Raw genomic sequence first — 12,228 nt, forward strand, 5'->3', positions numbered from 1 at the left:
ATGAACAAAATAAGAAGAGGGCATGGCTGTGACTGGAGTTTAGCTTGCAGCATTTAGAAGACAGACTTAGTAGGTGAATAATGCATAGCTGTAACTTATTAGATCCAATTATAGTTGCAACCCTGAGATTCCTTTACAGTAATTATGCTCATTACAATAAAATGTGTTATACTGCAGGAGACAACAGAAGATAGTGATATCTGAAGAGATATCAAAGAGGGAAACACCCTGAATCCCAGGGTCAAAACTTTTGGAGGATAAATAACATTGTACTCAAGGTTGTGGCAACAGAAACATCCCCCAAAAAAGTGAACTTTCTTTTTGGCAGAATTAATAATGGGAAAGGGGAAAGAGAAAGAGGGAGGGAGGGGCTTTCCTCATCCTAGTGTACTGTTAGAAAAAGAGAGCAATGAAGAGGAAAGATTCCGAGCTCAAAACCCTTGACTAGAGGAACCAATATAACTCCTGTCCCCAAATCTCCACCATTTCATAGTCTTACTAGCAATTATTTCCTTAAATGCGGCACTTCAGTAACTTAGATTTAACCAGTAATCTGCAAAAGTTAGAACGCTTCAGTTGAAATCTCCTTCTTGTCCATTTCTTCTATATTAGTCACATCTTACTGGCTCTTCTTACCACACGAATCAAAAAGAACTTGCATCAGAGAGTCTAATGTTATATCCTAATATAAACTCTGATTTAACGTCCTGAAATATGTGTTGTATTTCAAGGAATGCACTATATGGTGATGTCACTGAAACACCTAAACTAAGAGAGAGCTGAATTGAGTTTTTAAAATGAATGTATTGTAGCTTTTAAAGAGTATATATGGAACTCCTTTCCATGTAACAATCAATGAATAGATTGAATGGCTTCCTCTGAAAAGAATAATTGGATTGTTAATTAATTCTTTGCACAGTTGATAAAATGCTCTTTTGGGGCATCAGTTTAAGTAGATTCTTCAACTGTGATTTAAATCTTTTTAGTTAAATTTCATATTTTTTACCTTACTTGTCCAATCTAAAGTCATTGAAAACAAAATCATTTTTATTCTTATTTGTATTGGCCAAAGTGTCCTATACCTAGCAGTAATAGGTGCTTAACTGTCAGAGGATTGGTTGGATTGGCTGACCTATAAATTATCTAATAGCCCCCAAGGTTTGATATTATTACTTTGGTTATTTTTTTTTCATTGGATTTGTTAATTTGTTTTGATGTATGTTTATCAAACCTCTGGAACTGCTTCAATAAACAGGTGAGAATCATTTTTAACCAATATTCCTATTTGTATACCAATAGACAAGAGCAAATGTTGTGAAAATACTCTTCTGTATTGATGTTTTCTTTATCAAAATATTTAGTAAATATATTTCTTCAGACATTGTCAATAAGCCCATGTTTTAAAATAAATAGATTATAAATTAACAACATCAGAATAAACTTTGTTCACTAAAATATAGATAATTTATTTTATCCCAAACCCAGAGAGCTATAATACAAATGATGAACAAATTCTTTACTCACCTTTTAATGTAGAACATTAATTTCAAACAGTATTTGAGAGCAGAAGAAATTTTAAAAATAAAATTTATAGAAATTCCTTTAAACGAATTTGCTGTATTTGTTAATATTAAATTATTTTATAAGATCAAATTTGTAGCAATAATTTATAAATTCCATTAATGAGAATAAGACTTTTTATGAAAAGAAAGAATTTAAATTAGTAACATGAAATCTTATTCTCAAAAATAAATTTTATTTCCAAATTTTATTTTGGATTTGTGGTAGTAGAAAATATCACAAGGCTAAGTAATTTAAACAACTGGTTTTTTAAAGATTGCTTCTGCTTCATAAGGATACTTCTCAATTATCCATCCAGAAACTTGGAAGAGGAGAGTGGAAGCTCTTTTATCCAGAAGTACATACATAAAATTCATCTAAACCATAAAATTTTCCTAAAATGATGTTAATAATTATATATATCTTCCTCGGTTCCTGCCAGGGGTGTAAATAAACAGATGCTGATGTAAATGGTTTTTCTGCAGCCCCATATACAGACCAGGATTTCTTAGTAAATTGGTATTCCCCTAAAAACCTTTCCATATAGTTTTTGTAAGGATTAAGGAAATGAATGGGCATTGTAATTCTGATTTTTGGTGTGAGAATTAATAAGCAGAGGAATCTATTATATTCCCATCAATAAATATTTAAGGTTTAATGTATTTTGCAAAGTTTTCTGTTTTCAAAAATTCCCAGATGTTTGTGATGGATGTGTAAAGATAAAAGTTTCTTCAGATGCTTTCTAATCGATTTCCTTGATTTATTTATATTAAATAGCAGCTTTTCTAAGACACATATGCTTTTTAAAACGCATTTATTTCTTACCATATATATCTTATGAGTTAAAAAGTCATTAGCTGTGACTCCTGGTTCCTCTGGGATAAAAGTGTGTGTGGGGAAGTGGGTGTGAGTGGGGACTTTGGCAGTAGACGGCAGGGGTCCTGGGTGGGGCATCCCAATGGGAACCCTGGAATAACCAAAAACGATGTGAGGATTTTGGAGAAATGAAGAGGGATCTGAAAAAATGAGGTAGGGGGGAAGTACAAGATTTTCTCATTTGAAAAAAAATTATGACCCTGAAGAAGCCCCTGAAAGTCACTTATATACTCTAGGTTGCCAATGCCAAGCCTCCAGGTGATCCCTGGATATGAAGACTAGGGTAGAAAAGTGGGATTCTGGTCTCTTTTTCCCATGCCCTCAACAGCCCTGTGTCTAATGTTCCAATGCTCAGTCTTTCTCTTTAAGAGTAAAACAAGAAGCACCCCTTCCCTTTACCTCGGCTCCCCTCTCGGCAACTACACCCACTTATTACTTTGGCTCATTGTTATATTCCTGGACTTCACTACTCAATATATTTTGCTAAAAGCAGTCCCCCAAATGATTTATATATCTTTCCTCTTTCTAAGACGTTACACTCCTACCTCCCTGGATTAGAGTGATAGGAGAAAACAACTTATTCAAATAATTGATCAACAGGCATGTTATTTTTGCATTCATTGAGATAATTTAGCAGCCATTTATCCTCTCAGCTCAAGAGTTCATTTTAAAGTCTTTTCTCTTCAAGGAAAAAAAAGAAAAAAAGAAAGGAAAAGACTAAGCATCCCTAAGATGTGCATTTATCATGAGACTAGAAATTTGATAGGTGTTGGAGATTGTGGGGGCTAGTATGTATTATGACATTAGCTTCCTACAAAGCTGATTATGGCATCATCCCTGCTCCTACCCCACCTCCCTGACCCCTGCTGACACACACAGATAAATCACAACTTCTTCTCAAGCTTTCATCTATTCATTCATATAAGTAACCTTGAAAATAAATTAACATGCCGATTCACCAGGGATATAAAAGAAATCAAGTATGATATAATCTTTGCAAATCTGCAGAAAGGGGTGAAAGTGTGTGTCTGGGTGTGTATGTGGTAGTGGTGATGGAGGTAGTGGCATTATGTATATGTTTGTTGCTTTTTTCACTTAATATAAAAGCATCAAGGACAATATAGGAAAGTAAATTTGACTCCTGGGAGGGAAAGCAATCTGGAAAATATGAGCTACTAGGCAAATGTAAATTTGATAGACCAAATAGGTTTTTCCAGGTTTAATGATGTTAGAAGACCATACAAAAGGCTGATAGAGCATTTTTGTCTTGCTTGCCTCTGCAGAGCTTTTGCATTCAAATAGATAATGCAGGATAAGCCTCTCAGGAAAAAAAAAGAACTTCAATACCAAATTTCCACCTTAAAAGAAAGGAAATGGCTGTTATTTCTCTTTCATTTCAGGTGTATTATTTATTGCTAAACAACTTAGGCAAAAATAGAAAAATACTGAATGGTGGCGAGACAGAGAAGAAACCTGGCTTGTACTGAGTGTCTGTAGTGTGCCAATTACTGCATTGGCATTTGCATATGTGATGTCCTTTATACTGGAATTACTAGGCTGATAAAGAGCATGAGTGATTCCACAAACTATGTACTAGCAATAACAATCTAGATGTGACATTAGCCATGAAAGTCTTTATGAAGCTAACATTTAACATCGAGGGCAGGTCCTGTGTGACTAATTAACAACTGGGGTCATTCTGACACCGGATAAGTAAGCACCTTCCTGCAGCTGATAGAGATTATCCTAGGTCATCTATGCTCTCTCACACCAAACATTAAATCTTTGCAAGAACACATCATTCTCACCTTTAAAACCTTTACATTCATTGACGATCAACACACTATTTAATGCTTCTCTCAAAGGTAGCTGTTCTTAAACGCCTTCATCTTACTCTTATACTTTCTCCAATTTAGGTGGAATTTCCATTGTCTTTCTTGTTACATGATATTAGATATTAGGGTAAGAGCTTAGTCTCATGGAGTTTAAAGACTGGCTGGAAAGATAGAGTTTATATTAAGAATAGAGCATAGTAGAGCATTCTCAGTAGGATGGAAAATGGCTGACTCTTGTGGACACTAAATATAACCAAAAAAGGGAAGGCAGGATGTACATTTATATCTTTAAATCAAGGAAAGCCTCTAACAAAGTAGGGGTTTTTCCTTTGATATGAAAGCATGTAATAATGTGCTGCTACAATTAGCTTGTAGAGATATATGATAAATTGTATTTAAACTTGGTGGATGAGTAGATGGGAAAAGAAATTTAAGAGATTATGGGGATAAGGCAAGGTTTCCCTTTAATTTTAATGCCAATGTAGTCCTTCATATTTCCATGTCAGTTCATGCTAACCATAAAATGAAAGTGGAAAATAAAAATGAAATTTGGGATGCAGCTAAAACTAATCATAGCCCTAGTAGCTGACAGCACTGGTGATAACAGGAGGGACATAAACCCTGGATGGACAGGAACAAAGTCCAAAGTGCAAAGACAAAGTGTAGGGCACAGAAGGAGAAACACAAGCATCCTGAAGATGTTAATTTGGAGGCTATGCCAAGGAAGTTTAATTTTATTTTATTTTTACTTAGACTTTGGAGAAAAAGATGGAAAAAAATATGTTTAGGGAGAAAAAAAGGTCTCTGAATGATGGACTCTTAAGAGTTAGAGGGATCTGGAAGGAAGCAGCCCTCTAAAGCATGCTCCTGCAATGCTGCTATTCCTTCTCCAGGGGCACTGACAAATGGCCAGCTCTACCTGGGCCGGTCCAGGGACTGTCACATAGTTATAGTTATTAGAAAGGTCTTCCACAAACTGAGTTACAATTTTTCTTACTCTGACTTCCAACTATTAATCTTCATTCTGTCTTTGAGAACTACACAGAATAATCACAGTCCTTCTTTTTGAGGGGAAAAACCCAACAACCTTGGAGAGAGAAGTCAGGGTGAAGTGGCAAAGTGATGACAGTATCAGCTATGAAAAGGGATTGTGAAGGAAATTTGCAAGTATGTCTGATTTTGAAGGGGAGAACTGGGAAAGGTGCCAGAAAGAAGGAGGAGGAGGCTGAAGACTGAGTCAATTTCCAAATGAGGAGCAATTGCAATAAGACACATAAGCAAAGTGGTACTTTCTTAAATATAAATTGGAAGCTAAAATGTTGTTGATAGTATGCAGGATGTAGAAAAAGAAAAATTACTTACAATTCAATTAGAAAGGTAGGAAATATGTAATAAACATAATAAATACAATGCATTGAAGCTAAAATCAAGCTATAGAACATTCTTGCCATTAAATCATGATTTGTATGGAAATTGCTCTAATTTTAAGTTTTGGAGCTTAAGGATATATCGTGAACTGCAGTCAAAGTTCATTGCATAAGAAGAAAACAACAAATGAAGAAAAATTAAGTAACGTTTTCAGCATCCGCAGGATAGGGGTAAACAAGTGTGGCACACAGACTCTAGAGTAGCCTCTATGGTGTCTGCCTACTGGTATTCATGTTTTTGTGTAGTGTCCTGTCTTTGAGTATGGATGGGAATTGTGACTTACTTTTAACCAATAGAGTACAGCCAAGGTAATGGGATATATGTAAGTATGTTTATGTGTTTTCCTGACATAAGGTAACTATGCCTCTCTTGCTAGGAGGTCCTTTCTCTCTTGTGGCTCTGAAGATGCAAGCTGTCCTGCTGTGAGCTGTGTGTGGAGAGGGCCATGTGGCAAGAATATGAGCGTGGCCTCCAGCGGACAGCCAGCAACAGCCTGAGGCCCTCAGTCTGGTGGTCCACAAGAAACTGAATGCTGCCCACAACCACGTGAGGATGGAAGCAGATCCTTCCCTAGCTGAGCCTCAGATGCTGCCTTTTTGAGGATCCAGCTAAGCCATGCTCAGATTCCTGACCCACAAAATCTGTGAGATAGTTAATGTGTGTGGTTTTCAGCTGCTGAGTTTGTTGTACTGTTGTCACACAGCAGTGGATAACTAATTCAACAAGCTCAATACTCTTCAGATGAAGTCATAGGAAGAGTCCGCAACTACTGGCAGTTGGGCTATGACTTTCATAAAGAAATAGTTGTAACTTATTCTGGACTAGATTTGTCTAAACTTTTACAGGCACTTTTAAATGAGTCTTTTATTAAAGATGCCAAGGATATGACTAATCAGCAGCTATCTTTGTGCTTACTTAGCATTTGGAATTTATAGGGAATATCATCACTTACCTATATATAAACGTTCTGAGAGTGGGCAGATATAATGGATAGCATTGGATAATTCTCCAGCAGAGAAGTACTGATGTTTACAAAGGAGTCAAAAGCCTGACCAGAGAATAAGTCTAACTAAGAATAGAAGGAAGATAAGAAAAAGGAACAATGAAATTAATTAAATTTTTAAAATTACCTAATGTTAATGAGCAATTTTAGAATAAATAGTAAAAATATAAAAACTATAAATGTGCATTCATAATATGGATATAATTTTATAATTAAAATATATGTGCATGAAAACACATCAAACCTTTAAAAAGCTAGTTAGTTGCTAGTTAACATTATTATCTAGAATGTGCTACTTTAGGTATTATTCAGATCTCTGATTCCTGATTTCTTTCTCTTTTTTTCCTTTGTTTTCCCATCTTTGGATTATTTCACTGGACTTAGGTCTTGGTCTATTCATATTATTAGAATTTTATAACCTCCATGTTCAGTACAACAAGCAATACACTCACTACTCTGATTAATAACATTAATTGTTACCACCAGAAGGCACTACCATTTTCACAAAAGACTTCGGGATTCTCTCTTGCTTTTTGATTATTTTTTATTAAGTTTTGAATTCAAGCTGGTTGGGAAGACTCTTGCTCTTTTTGCACCCACACTCAAAAAGCTATAAAATAAGTGGGCAGTAAAAATAAAATCCTTTCTTCCACAACTGAGATTAGAAGCAAGTTATTCATCACCTAGTTTTCTTATAAACTTCAGGATAGAAAAATAAAAGAAGTTGAGTTCTAGTTGTTTTCTCTCTTCATGATCGTGGAAACCACAAAAGAACTTGGTGGGGGGAGACAATAATACCTCCTTATTAAAGGCCATAATTTCAGAAAGACCAAATGAAGGAGAGCAAGCGATATTTAGCTTTGTTCCCATCTCTTCATAACCTTTAGAAGTCATTCTTGATAAAATCACCACTAACTCGAGGGAAAACCATTATTAAATGTGCTCCTACTATAGTTTAATGTTTGCATAATGATCTGCATTGCTGATCCATTTTCACAATAGATACCACTTAACGTCCATTTATAAGTTTATTTTCCTGTGGTTATCTTACATCAGCATATGAGTATCACATCATTCTTGTTGCAGCTCCATCTCTGAATCTCAGCCACAAATTTAGTAAAATGAGGTTTCCTTGCTCTGTTGTGACCCGCGTCAGACCCTCCTGTGCATGCCTGTTCTAGGAGTTTGGCCCCATTCTTGCCTTCCCCCACCTCCTTTCCTGCCAGGTTCTCACCTTGGAGAACTGGGAAAATAGTTTTCCCCATCAGATAAAGAAGAGACAAAGTATCCAGGTAGTTTCCTGAGCAGGCAAATCAGATAAAAGCAGACAAAAACCTTCACTTTACTCAGAATGGGCAACACCTGTTTGGCAACATCATGCAACCTAATAGTTAAGAAGATCCAAATAAAACCCCCAAAGCAACATATTTATAGATATTGTCACACTGTCTTCAATAAGACATGAAAGAAAAACAGATCCTCACTCTCTAGTAAAACACAAAACGATTTATCAAAAATCAAAAATAAGAATAAAATGAAGAAAATAAAACAGAGTAGCAAGAAAAAAGACTAAAAAACAATTCCTCCCCACGCCTCCCCCCCCAATTCTTTGGGAGTTTATTAATGTATTGTAAAGCATAGTGAGCAGTCTTTTCTGTCACCTTCCTTTCCCAAGTCATGTTGAGTCCACCCCTGACCTGTCCCTTCTTCTCTCTGTCCCTTCCTCCCTTTATACCAGGCCCCCATCACTTTATGGAATTAAGGCTCACTTTATGGAATTAGGGCAACAGCTTCCTAACCACCCCCTTGCTTCCCTTGTTCCTGTTCCCTTGCATTTCATTACAGCAGTATCCAGAGTTATCTTCTTGAAATGCAAATCAGGTCATATAAATCCTCTGCTTGATATTTTTCTATAGCCTTGTATTGCACCTAGAACACACTTCAAAGCTTTACCAAGGCCCCATGATATTCTCCCTGTGCCCGTGACTCCAGTGTCCTCTTTGTCTCTTGTGCCGTTGCTCACCAGGCTTCTCCTGCTCTGGCCTTCATTCACTATCTCCAACCTCTCACCTTGGCACTTTTGCACCTCCTGTTCCTACAGCCTGGAATGTTTGCCCTAGGTCTTTTAGATCTCACTTCCTCAGAAAGCACTTTCCAAACTACTCTAATTAAGGTGGCACACCCAGTGCTCATTATTTTTAATATTAGTGCAATGTTGCACTCCTTCTTGATATTTATCGTATTTTGCAATTATTTTTATTCACTTGATTGTTAATTAATCATATAGAATAGTCTACTAGATTATATGCTACAGAAGATTGTGTCTTTCTCCTTTACCATTGGCTTCCCAGAGTCTACAACACCTCACATAAAAGAGACACAAATAAATATTTATTAAAGGAATATTTGCTAGTGATCATGTTATCTAGGTTTACCTGCAGAACTTTCTTAAATTACAACCAAGTTTTTCATAATATCTGAATCAGACAGTGTATTTTTCTCAGTGATTTCTGTTGAGTAATAAACAACTCATTCTGAGAATCTGTCTCAGCTGACACCCGGATTATTTGTGTTTGTTTCATAAGGGTTTCACTTCTCATTATTCAGTACGCGAAAGCAAATACATGTAACTAAAATTTTATTTATCCCAAGAACTAAAATCAATAAACATGAAACTATGGAATATTAGTTAGCTGAAAGACAAAAGGTCTTTGGCCAGCATGTTGCTCAGTGCAGATGTTTTAGTTTGCCAAAGCACTACCAATGCAAACTACCAGAAATGTGTTGGCTTTTATTAAGGGTATTTATTTGGGGTAAAATCTTACAGCACCAATGCCATGAAAAGTCCAACTCAAGTCACCATAGGAGGTGCTTTCTCACAAAGTCAGCTACCATGTGTTGAAGCAAGATGGTGGGCCATCTCTGCCTGGCCTCTGCCTTCCCCTCTGGGCTTTCTCTCTCAGGCTCAGCTGCTCTACTTCCTTCACAATTTCAGCTGCAAGCTGGCATACGGCTTGTCTCTTTCCAGGCTGCCTGTATCAGTCTCAGCTGTTCAACTCTCTCCCCAAGCTCAGCAGTAAGTTATCAGGCATATAGCAGGGCTGGTCTCCTCTTGAGCTGCTCTGTGGGCCCAGCCACTGGGGGCCCTGTGCTTGAGCAATCCTCTCTCTCACATTGCAGAATCAAATATGACAGTTTCCTTTTCCCCACCCCTCTGTCTGACTGAGTCCATTTGCATCAGACCCAGCAAGGGGTGCAGACTCAACATGAATCATGCTCTGCTGACATAATCCAGTCAAATGGGTCTCACACCCAAAGGAATGGATTTATTTCAAGCATAATCTTTTGCTTGTTGGGATTCACAAAATTCAAACCGTTACGGCAGGCAAGAATCATCTTTACATCTCTGGCAAAAATTATCAAGCCTCTGCTTGAACATTTGCTGGGTTAAAGAATCCATTAACTCATAAAGCAGCCCGAGATCTAACTCCTAGAAAATTCTTTCATTTTCTCAGTAACTGTCAGCACTACTTGTTCTTATTCCATCTTCTGGATCATCACAATAGATACCCTCTTTGACATCATCACATCTTCATTATTCGAAAACAGGTTTTACATAAGTAATGATGACACTAAGACTACATTTACCTGATTTCAAAAGAAATGACATCTTTGGATTTAGGATACAAACATAGGGCATTTTAAAGGTACCAGACTAAGAGAGTGAGGTAGGATTTAGCATAATTCGCTTCCAAAAACAACTATCTCCTCTGCTCCTCATTTACCTTACAGTTTTACATCTTAGTTAGCACATGGAAGAAATGGGGCTATTTTGTGGTCGTATGTAAAATTCAGAAAAATATATTGGCTGATTGAGGAAAGCTGTTTTCCAAGCAAAAGCTGACTTTTCAGAACTCAATAAATACAATAAATCAGAGAAAGAAGCTGTAAATGAAGACAGTAACTGATCCCAGAATGAGAAAACAACAGATGTAATCAATGAATTCATGTACTTTGTTTTCATTCTTGTTTTTTCCTAATTCTTTTCTTTGAATGATTTGCAATTCTACTAAGAGATATACATTAGCTTAGAGATCATCACTTTATCATTCTGGTTGTAATAAAAATTGAAAACCAACAAAAATAAATAACTTATAATATTGTAATTATGTAATTTAATTTTTAATAATACCTTTTTCTCTTAAAGCTAATATGTTAAGTATATTTTAGGAGCTATCCAAGGTGTATGTATGCTCTGTGTCTGTGTGTGATCTTATGTCCCTAGACAATTTAAGTCACCTGGAAATGACAGTTAATGAAACCGCAAAAGGAAAATTAAAGCATTGCACAAAAAATATAAGCATTGTACATTTCTCCAAATCCCAATGTTTTCCCAAAACTGTGTACATAAACATGCCAACTTGTTATCATCTTTGGCAATTAAGACTGAATTGTGCCCTGATTCTTATTACCTTTCTACCAGTAAAGCCTTACAGTTCCCTACACTGTAGAATTGTAGAAAGACCACCAGATATATAAGATGGAGAATAGAATTTCATCTTTTTATTAAAACAAAACACTCATTCAGAGTTTCTGGGGGAAAGAGAATATGACTACAAAATTTTGGATTATAACACATAAAAGAAATTGAGCTTTATGGATTTTGGTTATCCAGAGGAACTCAAATTTGGCAACGTATTTGCCCAGCACTGGACCCACTGAAATAAATAAATTAGAGCTGAAGAATGGTTTATAATTAGTATATTAAACCCCAGCAAAAGCATTTTTGGTTTCTCTTTATATCACATTTTCTTGTATTTATAAGTAGGTTGTTCTCTCAGTTTTCTTAAGTGGGTCAATCATTCGTAGAATAGGGATTTAGACTAAATTATTTCTACCATCCCATCTACTGCTGAGACTTTTCAAGGTAAGGTGCATCCTAAATTAATGCACTGACTAGGGAAGCAGACTTGGCCCAGTGGTTGGGGTGACCGTCTACCACATGGGAGGTCAGCGGTTCAAGCCCTGGGCCACCTTGACCCGGGTGGAACTGGCCCATGCGCAGTGCTGATTCGCGCGGGGAGTGCCGTGCTACGCAGGGGTGTCCCCACACGGCGGAGCCACACGTGCGGGAGGTACTCCCCATGGGAAGAGCCGGCCAGCATGAGGGAGGGTACAGCCTGCCCAGGAATGGCACCGCACACACGGATCGCTGACGCAACAAAAAGAAACACAGTCTGGTGCCGATGACAATAGAAGCGGACAAAGAACACACAGCGAATGGACACAGAGAACAGACAACTGGGGTGGGGGTGGGGGGTAGAAAGGGAGAGAAATAAATAAGTCTTTTTAAAAAAATGCACTAGTACTAAGAATCTTAATGAAATTCTTCTCTAATTTCTATGTCCAAGCATTTCTTTAGCCCATTTTTGTACATGTTTAGAACAGGGATTGGCAAATGTTCTCTGTAAAAGTTCAGATACTAAATATTTTAGGCTTGTGGGTCATACATTCTCTGTCAAAACT

The 12,228-nt window shown here is 36.9% G+C and overlaps 1 long non-coding RNA gene across 1 annotated transcript in view; it reads left to right on the forward strand.

The window, feature by feature from the left end:
• The window catches only part of LOC131278340 (uncharacterized), a 34,358-nt gene extending 23,205 nt beyond the window's left edge, over positions 1-11,153 (forward strand). The window contains exon 2 of the long non-coding RNA XR_009185686.1: positions 6,076-11,153. This is a non-coding gene — a long non-coding RNA (uncharacterized lncRNA). The remainder of the gene's footprint in view (positions 1-6,075) is intronic.
• The last annotated feature ends 1,075 nt before the right edge of the window (positions 11,154-12,228 follow it).

The sequence above is a fragment of the Dasypus novemcinctus genome, chromosome 4, assembly GCF_030445035.2.
Source record: "Dasypus novemcinctus isolate mDasNov1 chromosome 4, mDasNov1.1.hap2, whole genome shotgun sequence".
NCBI classification, from domain to species: Eukaryota; Metazoa; Chordata; class Mammalia; order Cingulata; family Dasypodidae; genus Dasypus; species Dasypus novemcinctus.